Source organism: Phymastichus coffea, unplaced genomic scaffold (assembly GCF_024137745.1).
Source record: "Phymastichus coffea isolate CEN01 unplaced genomic scaffold, Cenicafe_Pcof_1.1 PCOF00002, whole genome shotgun sequence".
In the NCBI taxonomy this organism is placed as follows: Eukaryota; Metazoa; Arthropoda; class Insecta; order Hymenoptera; family Eulophidae; genus Phymastichus; species Phymastichus coffea.
In genome coordinates, this window is record NW_026706813.1 from 8,258,275 (window position 1) to 8,272,744 (window position 14,470).

Consider the following 14,470-nt stretch of genomic DNA (forward strand, 5'->3'; position numbering starts at 1 on the left):
TTGTGACTTACGCTCGACTCATAGAACATTCACGCTATGAGAAACTTGGGCTGAATTACATTCTTTTTTCAAGAGAGACTTAAGCTCTGCTTATGGGACACTTCGCACCATAAAAAACTAGGGTAAAGACTATCTTTCCTTAAATCCAATACTAACAATTATAGATATTTCATTTATAATTTCACTTCAAATTTAATATTCATATATATTTTTCAAGGTTAAACGAATTCTTACTCATTAAGGCGACAGGCCACGAGAGTACGAAATAAATAATAAATAATATGTGATATTAACATCACAATTTTTTTAAATATTTTAATTTTTTTAGAATTTTTGATGTTTTTCTCAATTACACAGGCCAACAATCTTAAGAATCTGAAACTAGACATAGTACACTTAATAGATTTTCATGCGTTGATTCCAAATCTGGGCTCAGAATTGCTGTATCATCTTTGGTTTTCCAGATATCTTCACGTAAAAGCGTCAAAAACAAGGATTTTTTCTAAGCAAATCTCATCACAGTTTCTAAGAAAGCAACTTTTGGAATACAAAAAGCACCATTTAAAATTAATTTTATAACTTTTCCAACAGATATATGGTCGTTTGAAAAATATTGAATCTGAACATTCTAATATAGATTTATAATAACACCAAACTCAATATTACCGTGCTCTCGAAACTCGATGAGCAGTGCCCGACTGGGCGTCGGCTTGATGTGATTCCGTCAAATGTTCTAGTTTGAGAATTAGTCAAGAAATGACATGTTAATTCCTGCTGGCTTAGGAAATATCCTGCTTGAGGTTATGGGTTTTCAGCAGACTGAACACTGTGCTATACGCGGACTCTCGTACTTCTGATGCTATTATGCGTGTGTAATTATAGACATGAGAAGTGAATATTGAGTTTCGTGTTATTATAAGTTTATAGTACGAGGGTCGTTTGAAAAGTCCGTGCAAAAATAAAAACTGCTTGATTTTTTTTAATAAATCTTTTATATTTTTCAACATAGTCTCCTTTTAGGCTTATACACTTCATCCAACGCTGCTCTAGTTTGTTAATCCCTTCCAAATAATAGGATTTGTCCAAGTCTGGAAAATAGGCATTCGTTTCTGCAATCACCTCCTCGTTTGAATAAAATCTTTTCCCCGCCAGCCATTTTTTCATATTAGGGAACAAATAGTAGTCCGACGGAGCCAAGTCTGGAGAATAGGGGGGATGTGAAACGAGTTGGAACCCTATCTCCATCAGTTTTGCGGCCACAACTGCTGAGGCGTGAACTGGCGCATTGTCGTGGTGAAAGAGACTTTTTTGTGGGCCAATCGTGGACGTTTCTCTAGCAACTCGGTTTTCAAACGATCCAATAACGATGAACAATATTCGCCTGTAATGGTTTTACCCTTTTCCAGATAGTCGATGAAGATTATTCCTTGCGAATCCCAAAAGACAGTCGCCATAACCTTCCCGGCCGAAGGAATTGTCTTCGCCTTTTTCGGAGCAGATTCCCCCTTGGTAACCCATTGTTTAGACTATTCTTTGGTCTCAGAAGTATAGTGATGTATCCATGTTTCATCTACAGTGATGAAACGACGCTTAAAGTCTTGCGGATTTTGCTGGAACAGCTGCAAATCATTCTTGCAATACTTCACACGATCTCGTTTTTGGTCAATCGTGAGCAATCGCGGCACCTAGCTAGCGAATAGCTTTTTCATGTCCAAATGTTGATGCAAAATATTATGTACCCGTTATATATTATGCCTACAGTACTAGCAATCTCACGCACCTTCACTCTTCTGTCAGCCATCACCATATCATGGATTTTAACAATGATTTCTGAAGTGGTAACTTCAACAGGGCATCCAGAACGTTCAGCGTCTTTTGTGTTCATATGGCCAATCCCAAAATTTTGAAACCACTTATAAACAATTCTAATCGAAGGTGCACAATCACCATAATGTTTATCAAGCTTCTGTTTAATCTCCTGAGGCGTTGTGCCTTTGAAAAAGTAATGTTTAATCAATACACGAAATTCTTTTTCGTCCATTTTTTACAATTACTCGATTTCTTTGATTGAAACGAATGTAAAACGCAAAGTAATTGGCCGATCTGGCTGAAACTTGGTGTGTGCTCTTCCAAGATATGCCACTAACTGAAAATAACCTTGATACGCACTAGTAGCGCCATCTCTCTGATTTTGCACGGACTTTTCAAACGACCCTCGTAGAATGTTCAGATCCAATATTTTTCAAACGACCATATCTCCATTGAAAAAATTATAAAATTAATTTTGAATAGTGATTTTTGTATCCTAAGAGTTGCTCTTTTATAAACTGTGGCCAGAATTACGCAGAAAAATTTCTTCGTCATGTTACAGGTGGTCAAATAGAGCAAAAAAGCGTGTTTTTGACGCTTTAGGTTAAGGTATTTCGAAAATCAAGGATGATAGAGCAATTCTAAGCCCAGATTCAAAATCAGCGTATGAAAATTTAGTAAGTAAACTATGTCTGAATTCTGGTTATTAACTTTTGTAAAATTTTGTTGGCCTATGTGATTTTTCGTTTTTTTTTTTTTCAAATTTTTAACTGTCTAATTAAATTTTATTTAAATTCCTTATGCAAAATTGAGAAGCAAGCTGAACACATATATACGTCATAAACGGTGCACATCTTTTGTATCCTACATGAATATTTTGAAAAATTACAATAATTTTTCCTTTTTTCAGAAACCATAGATTCATGATTTTTTAATTTTTTAGATGAAGTTTTTATCAAATATTTACAAACTAAACTATTGCAATATCTTTAGTACCTATTTTTTTATTGTCTTCGCAAACCATAATTTTGAGCACTTTAGCATTTGCTATACATGCTTGAACCAATCGTAGAAGTATATAATACGAGGTGTGATCAAAAAGTAAGGTGAATTTTTATTTTTCTCAAAAAATATTTATTTATTCATCAATTTTTATTTTATCTCCATCAAAGTAATCCCCCTCGGATATAATGCACTTGTGCCAACGCTTTTTCCAATCCTCAAAGCATTTCAAAAAATCATTTTTTGTGATCTTGTTTAGTTCATCCTTCGATGCCGTCTTTATCTCCTCAATCGTGGCAAAACGCCGTCCTTTCATGGGCCTCTTCAGTTTTGGGAACAAGAAGAAGTCACAGGGGGCCAGATCTGGGGAATACGGTGCCTGTGGCATCGTTACTGTGTTGGTTTTAGCCAAAAATTCAGGCACAAGCAACGATGTGTGAGCAGGGGCGTTATCATGGTGCAAAAGCCAATTTTTATTTTTCCACAAATTCGGACGTTTCTGGCGGATTGCTTCGCGCAAATTGCGCATAACTTGCAGGTAATATTCCTTATTTACTGTTCTACCCTGTGGCAAGAACTAATGATGCACCACGCCCCTGCAGTCAAAGAAAACTGTAAGCAAAACCTTTACATTTGATCGAACTTGGCGTGCTTTTTTTGGTCTTGGTGATCCAGAATGCCTCCACTGGGACGATTGAGTCTTAGTCTCGACGTCATAACCGTATACCCATGTTTCGTCACCTGTTATAACCCTGTTGAGTAAATCTGGATTATCGTTGACGTCATTCAGTAGCTCTTGGGCGATGCTCATGCGACGTTTCTTTTGGTCGAAATTGAGCAATTTCGGAACAAACTTCGCTGACACACGTCTCATGTCTAAAACACTCGTCAAAATTGATTGGCACGAACCAAATGAGATGCCAATATCATCAGCAATTTCTCTAATGGTAATTCGACGATTTCCCAACACTATTTTCTTCACTTCTTCAACATTCTCATCTGTTGTTGATGTGCTGGGGCGTCCAGAACGAGGTTCGTCGTCGGTGTCTTCTCGGCCTTCTTGGAAGAGTTTATACCACTTGTAAACATTTTTTTGGCTTAAAGTAGACTTACCGTATGCTACTTTAAGCATTTCAAGTGTTTTGGAACATTTGATTCCATTTTTCACACAAAATTTAATGCAAACTCTTTGATCCATGTTTTTAGACAGCAGCAAATCGTGGAGCACGCAAAACACTTCTAACCTTGATGCCTCTCACAAACAAACCAAACATACTACAAAGCTGAAATTTGGAACGTATGTTCTAGACGAGTGTACCGACATAACCAAATAAAAAAGTCGAAGATCGAACGGACGTAGCCCGCTAAATTTCAAAATTCACCTTACTTTTTGATCACACCTCGTATATACACCTAAGTCCATTTCTTCGATCTTATTGAAGGCATCAACATACTACAGTGAAAATTATGTTTGCCAACTACCCTCACATTTTTGTCATAAATATTGAATGCATTTAGGAATGGTAAATCTATTTTAGTTCTCTCTTGATTAGAATAGCGTTTCATTAAGGACAAAGGGGTAAAACTTGCTGTTGTACAGAGTACAGAAACACGTTTAGAGTATATAATAGTTACATAATTCATTCCACTTTTTTTCTTATGTTTTCCACTGTAAAAAACTCGCTGTGAATTTTTTTCGATAATATTACTCACATTCTTCACTGTAATTGCTCGAACTGTACTAATAGCTCTTATCCCATTTTTTTCAAATAAACTAATAGATCGGGACTACAAAAATAATTATTAAAATATAAATGATATTTTATAAATTTTTATGGTGAAACTGAAGCAAAAAGTCCTTGAATCATTTGTAAAACAACTCTACTTCCCAAAGCACATTTATCAAATACGTTACTGCTTCCATACGAAAAAGAGTTTGATCGCTTACCGCAATAAATATCGCAATCAAATAAATATCCTTCAGAATTACGCAAGAACTAATGTTTATCCCCCACTATTCTGGATTATCTTTGATGTTTTGTTTCAAAACAATGCGACCATAGAACTTTATCATCGTTTTATCAACTGATAAAGAAATTGAAAAATAACCAAATTGTTTGATATTTTTTCTAAAAACTTGAAATAGAGCACGAACCCGCTAAGCTTTATCAACAATACGAGGTCTGTCCGGAAAGTATCGGGCCTACCTTTATATTTGCGTGCTAGCGTTATTCTTTATCATCTGGTGGTTGGCATCCTTCAAAGTAGTCCCCACTTGATTGAATAACACGGTTCCATCGATGTTTCCACTTTTCAAAACAGTCCTGGAACTCACTTTTAGGGATAGCCTTAAGTACACTCGTCGCATTGTTTTCAACCGTTATTTTGTTTGTTTTGTCATCGAATTAGTGTTCTTTGAGTGGTTTTTTTAGTTTTGAAAACAGCCAAAAGTCACAAGAGGCTATGTCGGGACTGTATGGTGGTTGTCGAAGCAATGCGATATTATGTTTGCTCAAAAACTTGTAACGGGCTGTTTGATATGTAATAATAACAGTCGGTGAATTACTGCAAGGTGATCCAGGAAAGGCCAACGACAGCTCTCCGTACTCCGAATCACACTAGCGCAGTGAATTGTAAAATAATTTACAATTATCAATTTATTTATTTATTTATTTTTCATGTGCTGTTACGCGATGAGCACCAGCGGTACTATTAATAAATAATTATTATAACCTGCTATTCTTCCAAAACCTCCTCCGAAAGTTGTCATACCAATAAAGGTTGTTCACTTCAAGAAGAAGAAATTAACCAACGCTGCCGTAAACATATATTGCAAGAAAGAAAATAAGGAATTACGGAGCAATCAACTCCGACACATCGATTAACTCAAGAAGAGCGTTCGAAAAATACATCTTATATGTATTTTATTTTTGCGTAATTTATTGCTTAATTTTGCGTGAATGTTTAGTAAATTTTCTTTATGTTACCAACGTAGATAAAATATTTTCTTGATTTTTGCCTATACAAATATAGGGCAGCTTTTATGACTCGGTCTGCGTACTCAATTAATACTGAATATTTCTATAGCAAAAATACGTAAAAGTGTATTAATATTTGCCGCAGAAGTGTATGTCAAAATATTGAAATTATCTTCTCACAATTATCTATCAAAAATAATTGTAAAATCTATCTAATATATCATGAGTGTAATAGCAATTAAAATGCTGCTTGATATACATTTTCATATACTGCATTAGCCACGCCCACTTATATCTATGCCTACGTTAAATAGAAAGAGATAGCTTAATAAATAAAAAAGGACGGCGCATCACACTCAACTTTCCTAATAGACAGAGACAAGCCTGTATACGGATTGATACGATAGAGAGAGATAACATTTAACACCAAAAATCATTGAAATCGAAATTATATTGCGACTACGAAAAGTTACGACTAGGAGAAAGAGGGAGAGGAAGAATTAGCCGGAGTTTGCCGATGGCTTTTGACTGATACAGACGTATAGTCTGTGTCCTTAAACCGCTTTGCAGCTCCTTCCCGTGGTTTTCCTAGAATCGAAGTGCAATTATTTAGAAGTACCATAGCTCGCTCGTGCTCACCGTGCCTGATTTCTAATTGTACAAAATCACGTTGCTAGATATGGAAGCCGCTAATTTAACGATAGATAATTTAGATTGAATAGAAATATCAAATCTACTCCAGTCTAAAAGTGAGTACCGCACAACTTATTGTTAACCAGCGATTTCACGTCTATTCATTTCACTGCATTGCACATTGGCGAAATTAAGAGTTAGGTAAATAGTGCAAAAAAGAGTACGTAATGGTGTGTTAGCGTTCGAAACTCATTGTATGTGTACCTAATTTCAAAGTTTAAATTTTTTATTTTGTTATTGGTTTTAAGTTATAAGTGCCTAAACTAACGGTTATTCCGATGGTTATTAATTTTACACAAGACAATTACATAGATTGTTATTTAATAAATCGGCTCAATTTTATACCACTCCAATTACTTTACTTATTCCAATAACCTGCTTCCTCTGTCTACCCAACCTTGGATATTATTCAAATCCCACAGAAAACAAAGGGAGCTAGTAAATATTTTGAGCTGGACCTTCTCCGTCTGTTTGCTATCAAGGTAAGCCACGACCTAGCATCAAATTGAGCTTAGCCGCGGATATGTATCGCGGATAAACCAATCTATACACCTATTGATTCGCGAATAATATTTTGTCAGCTTCGTAGTTCAAAGGGATTAGTCTGCCAAAATATTAGACTGCTCTATATAAAATTACTTGCAGTGTTAGCTAAAATTCTTAACACCAATCATTATTACTCAGGGTGGCACTCCCCTGAAAAATTATTAATGTCTAACTAATTAGTAGTAGTGCCTGGCGCCCAATAATCTGATAAATTAATTATCGTAACTTGTAATTTATATTACATCGAGTACCATGGTAATTGTTAGTCGGCAAAACGCCATGTTACAAACTGTTGCATAAGATTGGATGAATGCGCTGGCGCATTATCGTGATGGAGAAGCCAGTGACCACTTTACCAAAAGTGCGGCCGTTTTCTTCTTACTGCATCACGCAAACGTTTCAAAATTTGAAGGTAGTATTCTTTATTGACTGTTTGACCTGTTGGTGGATATTCATGATGTACAACACCTTCACAATGGAAAAAAATAATCAATATTGACTTAACATTGCTCCGACTTTGACGTGCTTTTTTTGGTCTTGGCGATTCAGAATGTTTCCACTGTGAAGATTGTTGTTTTGTTTCAGGATCATAACCATAAACCCATGATTCATCACCTGTAATAACTTTTCTAAGCACATTATCATCATTATTGACAATTTCCAGATTGTCCAGAGCGATTTCTAAGCGAATGTTCTTCTGCTCTGCTGTGAGCAATTTTGGGATGAATTTCGCACACACGCGTTTCATTCCTAAATTTTCTGTTAAAATTTCCGAAATGATAGTTTTTGGTATCCTAAGGTCTTCTTCTAGTTCTCGCACAGTCATACGACGATCTTGTTCGATTGCAAGTCGCACCCGCTCAATATTATCTGCAGTTTTTGTCGTCGAAGGTCGGCCGGAACGAGAATCACTATCGACAGAAGTGCGACCATCCTTGAACCGTTTATACCACTCTTTTATTCATGTTTTGTTCATACACTTGCTTCCGAAGGCCTTTTGCATCATTTCAATAGTTCCCGAACTCGTTTTTCCGAGTTGAAGCAAAATTTGATGCAAATTCTTTGATCTTGTTTTTCAGTCATTTTTGACAATATCAAAATCCGACGAACGCGAAAAAGGCACTGTAAACAAAGACACACTGCGTATGAACTATACGTCCGGCAGGTGTCAGTAAGTAACCAATAGATTCGTGACGCTTTACTGTTGACGTTTCTGTCCGGTAGAGGTCGCTAGAACACTATGGCGCAAAGATATAAACGTAGGCCCGATACTTTACGGACAGACCTCGTATATGATTTTGACTATCCGTTGACACAATGTAAAGTTCTGCGGACAGCACTCTAGCACTTTGTACGGCCCGATGCAGGAGGAATCTAGCTTTGTGTTCCTGCCTTTAGCCACATTAGGGAGGGTATGCCATTACCACACCAAATCATTCTCTTGGAATTGGACAAACTGAGGGCCACGGTCATAATGCTTCTCCTGCTTGTCCTGCGTCTATACTATGTAAATTACCACGATGCTTCGCAGAGCATTCAGGCGCTTCATTCAATCTCAGGGGAGAGTCACACGAATGATTCTGGTTTCTCAACCTCTTTATGTAGGCTCTTCGTTTGACGTGGTTCTCTACTAAAATTCATGAAACGCGGGTGACAAGCTCACAGTCGAGTGAATGGTCGTGTTCATTGCGCGCCGAAACTCGTGCATCTGCTTATCCCATGATAAGTGATCATGATCACATAATGTGATCATGTTCTGTGAAAATCGAAATCATGGTCTTCAAGAAATCGACCTGTTGATGGTAGGGTGGACCAGGCACATGTTCGATCCCGTTCTCCCTGAGAATATTTGAGATGGAAGATGGTCGCACCATAAGGAAGGTAACAGCAGGTGTGGCTTAGAGCTATATTCTGGGTCCATTTCTCTGAAATTTAATTTACGATAGACTGCTTAGGCTATGGATGCCACACTATGTGCTAAAACGAACTTGTTTGTTTCAAAATCGTAAATCGCTGGATCAAAATAGACAGCAGAATGAATCTAACGGTATTTTATAGTTGAATAGTTATAAATTAAAGAAAACTTATTTAGGTTGTCATTAGTTAATCCTGTAACCTTGAAAATCAAGGTTGAATTTGGTTTGAAAACTTACATACCGTACCCGAATTTAATCTTATCTTATAATTATTTAGGATAATAGCTGCGTAACCTTCCAATAAAGTTATTGTTAAGAGGCCCCGTACAAAAATATTACTCTATGTCCCAAACCTATCGGCATAGGCCGCTCCCGAGCAAGATTTTCTCTGAATGTTCCCTGCTAAATCTAATCCTCCGCTTTTCGTAAAGTTAATTTTTAAATCAGCTATGGTATGTACATTATCGTATTTAAAAATACCCGTTTGATGAATATTATTACAAGCGTCGTGTGAAATATCGTAAAGGTACTCCTGGATTACATTTTCCGTTGGATCTAAATGACTAAATATACCGTAATGAAAAACCGTACGTCGTATTTCTATTTTACATTGAATAGTTTTTGTTGATTGAAATTCTGTTCCTTGTAATAATTCTACTGTAGACGATGTCGAATTTACTTGCGTTTTGTGAAAGTCACACTTTCCTGCGTGCAAGAGAGAGTATGTTGTGATGGTAGGATTTGTTGAACCGCAGTTGAAACCAATGAGTCCTGTATTTGTTTGGAGAAAGGTGATTATGCTTAGTATAATCTGTGATTCCCGTACCATTGTATTTTCTAAAAGTCAGAGATGAGTTAATATGTATGTTTAGCTAGGCTTAATTTATTCGCGTGAATTGTTTTTGGTTTCCCGTTGTAATTGATTATTATGCTGCCATTGTCAGTTATTTTTGGTATTTCAAAAGGGTCTTAGTAGTAATCTTTTTCTAGTTTTCCCGGTTTAGGTTCTTTCATAAACATGACTTTACCTCTGATTTTTGGGCCCTCGTTCACTGCCCAGTCATATAGAGAGGGCCTATTGAATTTGATCTCAGAAAAGTGGTTCCGTATAATTAGGAATTCAGTTTGACTTGTTAAACCAAGACTTTTCCCACAGGGTATACGTATCCAGCCATCCTGGAAATATGTTCCGTCCGTACGGACTACCCCAATTTCACTAAATTTGCTACTCTACTGGACAATATCTTGGTTTTATATATCTAGATTATCATAACTTTATATATTTCTTACATTTTAAGCTTTCAACTGTATTCCATTTTATATATACATAAATTCAGAATTTTATTGTATATATAAAATCATATTATTGAATTAGCACATTAATTCTTAATATTATTTCACAAAAAGAGTCCATATGATTGGAAATAAAAAATTCAAACTACGGATATTCCATCAATTCATATCACTTCATATTACTTTGAAAAATTGTATATTACTATGATTCTAATTAATACAAAAAACAAGTAGTTTGAAAAATATTAATAGTATCAAATAAATAATGTTCATCGCAAACATGGCAAATAACTCATTTTTTTTTCATATTAAATCATTGACTGCATATTAGTATGAGAAATTGTCCATATTCTCAAGGTACTAATAACAAAAAGTAATCTGATTGTACTTATAATTTTATTAGTTCATATCAATTCAATGGTAAAGAAAGTATATTGTTTCATCATATAGAATGTGAGGATAGTTGATCCATTAAATAAAAGGGAATTTTTCAAGTAAATTTAAAAAATCAATTGTGAGCTGCTATCGTTATTATTAATTATACTACTATTTTTTTTCAAGTAAATTTGAAAAATAATTTGTAAGTTGCTACCATTTTTTATTATTTATACTACTATTTTGTACGGTCATTATAAATGATAACAATATTTAACTAAAACTCACTTAATTTCTTAATTAATGTTTTAATGTTTATAATCAAATGGCAAATCATAATAACTCATGTTTAAAATTATTTTCATATTAAAATCTTTGACTGCATATTAATTTGAGAAATTTTCCATATTCTCAAGGTTCTAATTACAAAAAGTAATCAGAATGTACTTATAATTTTATTAATTCATATCAATTCAGTGGTAAAGAAAGTATATTGTTTCATCATATAGAATGTGAGGATAGTTGATCCATTAAATTAAAATGTAAGGGAATTTTTCAAGTAAATTTAAGAAATAATTTGAGAGCTACTATCGTTATTATTATTTATACTACTATTTTTTTTCAAGTAAATTTGAAAAATAATTTCTAAGCTGCTACCATTATTATTATTTATATTAATATTTTGTACAGTCATTATAAATGATAACAATATTTAACTAAAACCTCCTTAATTTCTAATTTAATGTTTATAATCAAATGGCAAATATACCTCAATAAATGTCGATCACCGAAAAAAAAGGGAAGCTCTTTCTATTTGTGGGATTGGAAAAAAACAAAACATAAAAGTATAGGATATAATAGTTAAAGATAAATACTGTAAAATAAAAATTTACATATTATCTTTATTATAGTAAGTTAGACTATAGTAACTATTGAGTTATGAATTGTTTAGATTTGTTACCGTATAATATTTAGATGTATTACATACCATTTTCACACCATTACAATATAAGGAAAAAAAAACAGTCAAAAATATAATAAAAAATCAAATCTGATCGTCAAAATATATGCAAGCTTATATTTATTTTTTTATTATTCTATAGCCTATAATGTTTCTTGATATGAAAATTAGTTATAATATAATTAAAAATATATCGATACCCTAAATTTTACTTCAATATTATTATTTTAACATTTCTCTTTGAGATTTTTACATGTACAATGAATGAAAAAAACGTTATTATACAAAATTGATTGTATATATGCAAATTTTACCTTAACATTGTATACATAATAAATTATAATTTATCGAAATTCAACATGCATTCCAACAAGTAAAAAAATAAATCCTGAGAAAATGAAATAACATTGAACAAATACATGTTTCATCAATAAAAAATATAATGATAAAAGGAATGTCAGAACGAGGGCCCTATGCGAAAAGTAAAACGTTTCGCTTTTGCGATTTTTATTTTATTTTATTATTTATTGATTTTTTCTTTCCTTGGGGTAAAGACCCATTACATATAGTTGCAGGTTGATTCAACCTAGGCTTAAAAACTAAACAGCATTATACAGTAAACTTTGGGTACAATCGTGCTTTTACCTTTACGTAGATTATATAAAGTATCCGTTAACTAATATGAGCTTCTCGATTACATTATAAAATATCTTTAGTTTTACATTGACTGCAAGACTAGTTTCACCTCACTTTCCAGTGATAAGAGTTCTTGTTTTTATTATATCAGACATGAGGTAGTAAAAGTTTGAAACATCTTCTTTGGTTACACTACATAAAATTTCAAAAAGGTTAACATCCTTAAAGTATTTATCGCGAGTGTTTTTGTACATAAGACATTTGCAAATTAGATGAGCAAGTGATTCAATAGCGTATATATTGCATAAGATGCATACATCATTGGTGTTAATTATGAATAGATTGCTTTTTAGATGTAAGTTTAGGCTAAGCGTGCCGCTGAGTTTGCAAGCGGCTAGAAGTCATTTGTAGAGCAAGGGTAGTCAGTAAGAGGTAGGGTTCACACGATAAGTCACTACAAATTTGTTATATAGCTTAATGGGTTAATCGTTTTTGTTATGTCACAGCCTTGTAAGTACTCATGTCCGGCTTTGCTCAATAATGCGTTAAGCTGCGAAACCCAGCCACGATTAGGGCTTTTAACTTTTCATACATGATTTTAGGATATCTGTTCAGGCTGTACATGAGAATCTTACTCCAATATCGTAGACATCTTTTAGCGATTTCCAATTCTAACATAGTACGGCCTGTTTCCAAACGAGCTGTATATCCAGGTGTAAATCGGGGATGTTGCAAAAAACGTTTAATAAACAAAGTTTGAATTCTCTCGATTTCGTTGCAGTGATTGAGTCCCCATATCCCAGAACCATAGAGTCAGTAGCTGACACCATCGAATTAAATAGTTTTAGAGCCGTTAGCCAAGAGGAATTCTTACCGATATATAAATTTTTCCAAACTGCGCTTAGTTCTGCAAAACCTTTGTTAAGAGCACTATCGGTAGCGGGTTTGAAGCTTTCAGAAGAGGAAAGCGTGACTTCCAAGTAGTTGTAGCTATGCACTATTTTGAGGAGCTCGTAGTTGAATTTTACAACTCGTTCTTTTTTGGCTCTGCCGCCGTTTTTGCATTTCATGACTAGTTTTTAATAATATTTTGCTAGTACATCTAGTTTGCCTTGAAGGTCGACGATGTTATTCGCAAAGATGGTAAGGTCGTCAGTAAATAATAAGAGGTCAATTTCTTTTTCTATGTTGGTGTATCCTTCTTTTTCATAAAATTCTGTGATGTCGTAGAGGAGTAATGCGAAAATTAAGGGGCTTAAGCAATCTTTGCGATTGCCTTCAAGTACTCCTTGCGTAGCGTCTATTTTATCTATCTTCTTATTATCACTTAACCTGATCCGTACTTTCGCATGCTGGTATGATCCTGTAAAACTCGAATTATTTTCGAGCTGATTCCGGCTTTGTAGAGAGACTCCCAAAGTATAGCATGAATAACAGAGTCAAAAGCTCTGCGAAAGTCAACGAATGCTACGTAGATTTTGCCTTTTGGTTTGGATAGCTAAATCGTTATTCTAACGTGGAATGTGAACATATTGTCTTCGCACGATCTATTGCTTCGAAATTCTGATTGGTACTCTATTAGAATGTTACAGTCTTCGCACCACGTTGAGAGTCAAGAGGTTAACAATGTTGTAAAAATTTTCGTAATCGTATTCGTGAGAGTGATACCTCGATAGTTAGCAGGGTAGAATGGGTCTCGTTTTTTATAGAATAGCGAAATATTCGAGTGGCACCAACTTATTGGTACTTTTCCGGCATCATAAACCTTATTGCATAAATTGGTTAGATGTACGGTCTACGTTCCGGGTAAGTTTTTGGGAAACTCGTTTAGGATCTCATCCGGTCTAGAGGCTTTTTTTGTTTTCAAGTTGTTCAAGACTTTGCGAATTTCATCAAAAGTAAATTCTCTATCCAGAAATAGGTGTGTGTAGTCAAGATAAATACTCACCGTTAGACATCTAGGTGAAAAGCATTCGCACTTTGTAATTCTACTTTGAATATCTGCCTTTAAATTTTTTCAAAAAAACTTATCTCTAATTCTCTTATATATGCGGTTTACTCCCAAGTGTCCTCATAATTTTGAAGAATGGTACATTTCAAAAATATTGCCTCTGCTTTTCGGACTATTGACGTACTCTATATAACTCATGCAAATAATAATTTTAATTTTTGTTTCTTTGAAGACGGCATTTAACATGTTTTCTATGTCCTGTCAGTGTATAGTTCTTATGTTGATATATTTAAAAATACTAAATATTGAA

General features: G+C 34.4%; 1 protein-coding gene across 2 annotated transcripts in view; it reads right to left on the reverse strand.

Moving 5' to 3' along the window:
* The window catches only part of LOC131663135 (zinc finger protein 236-like), a 283,440-nt gene that overhangs the window by 241,735 nt on the left and 27,235 nt on the right, over positions 1-14,470 (reverse strand). The gene's annotated exons all lie outside the window — the stretch shown is intronic.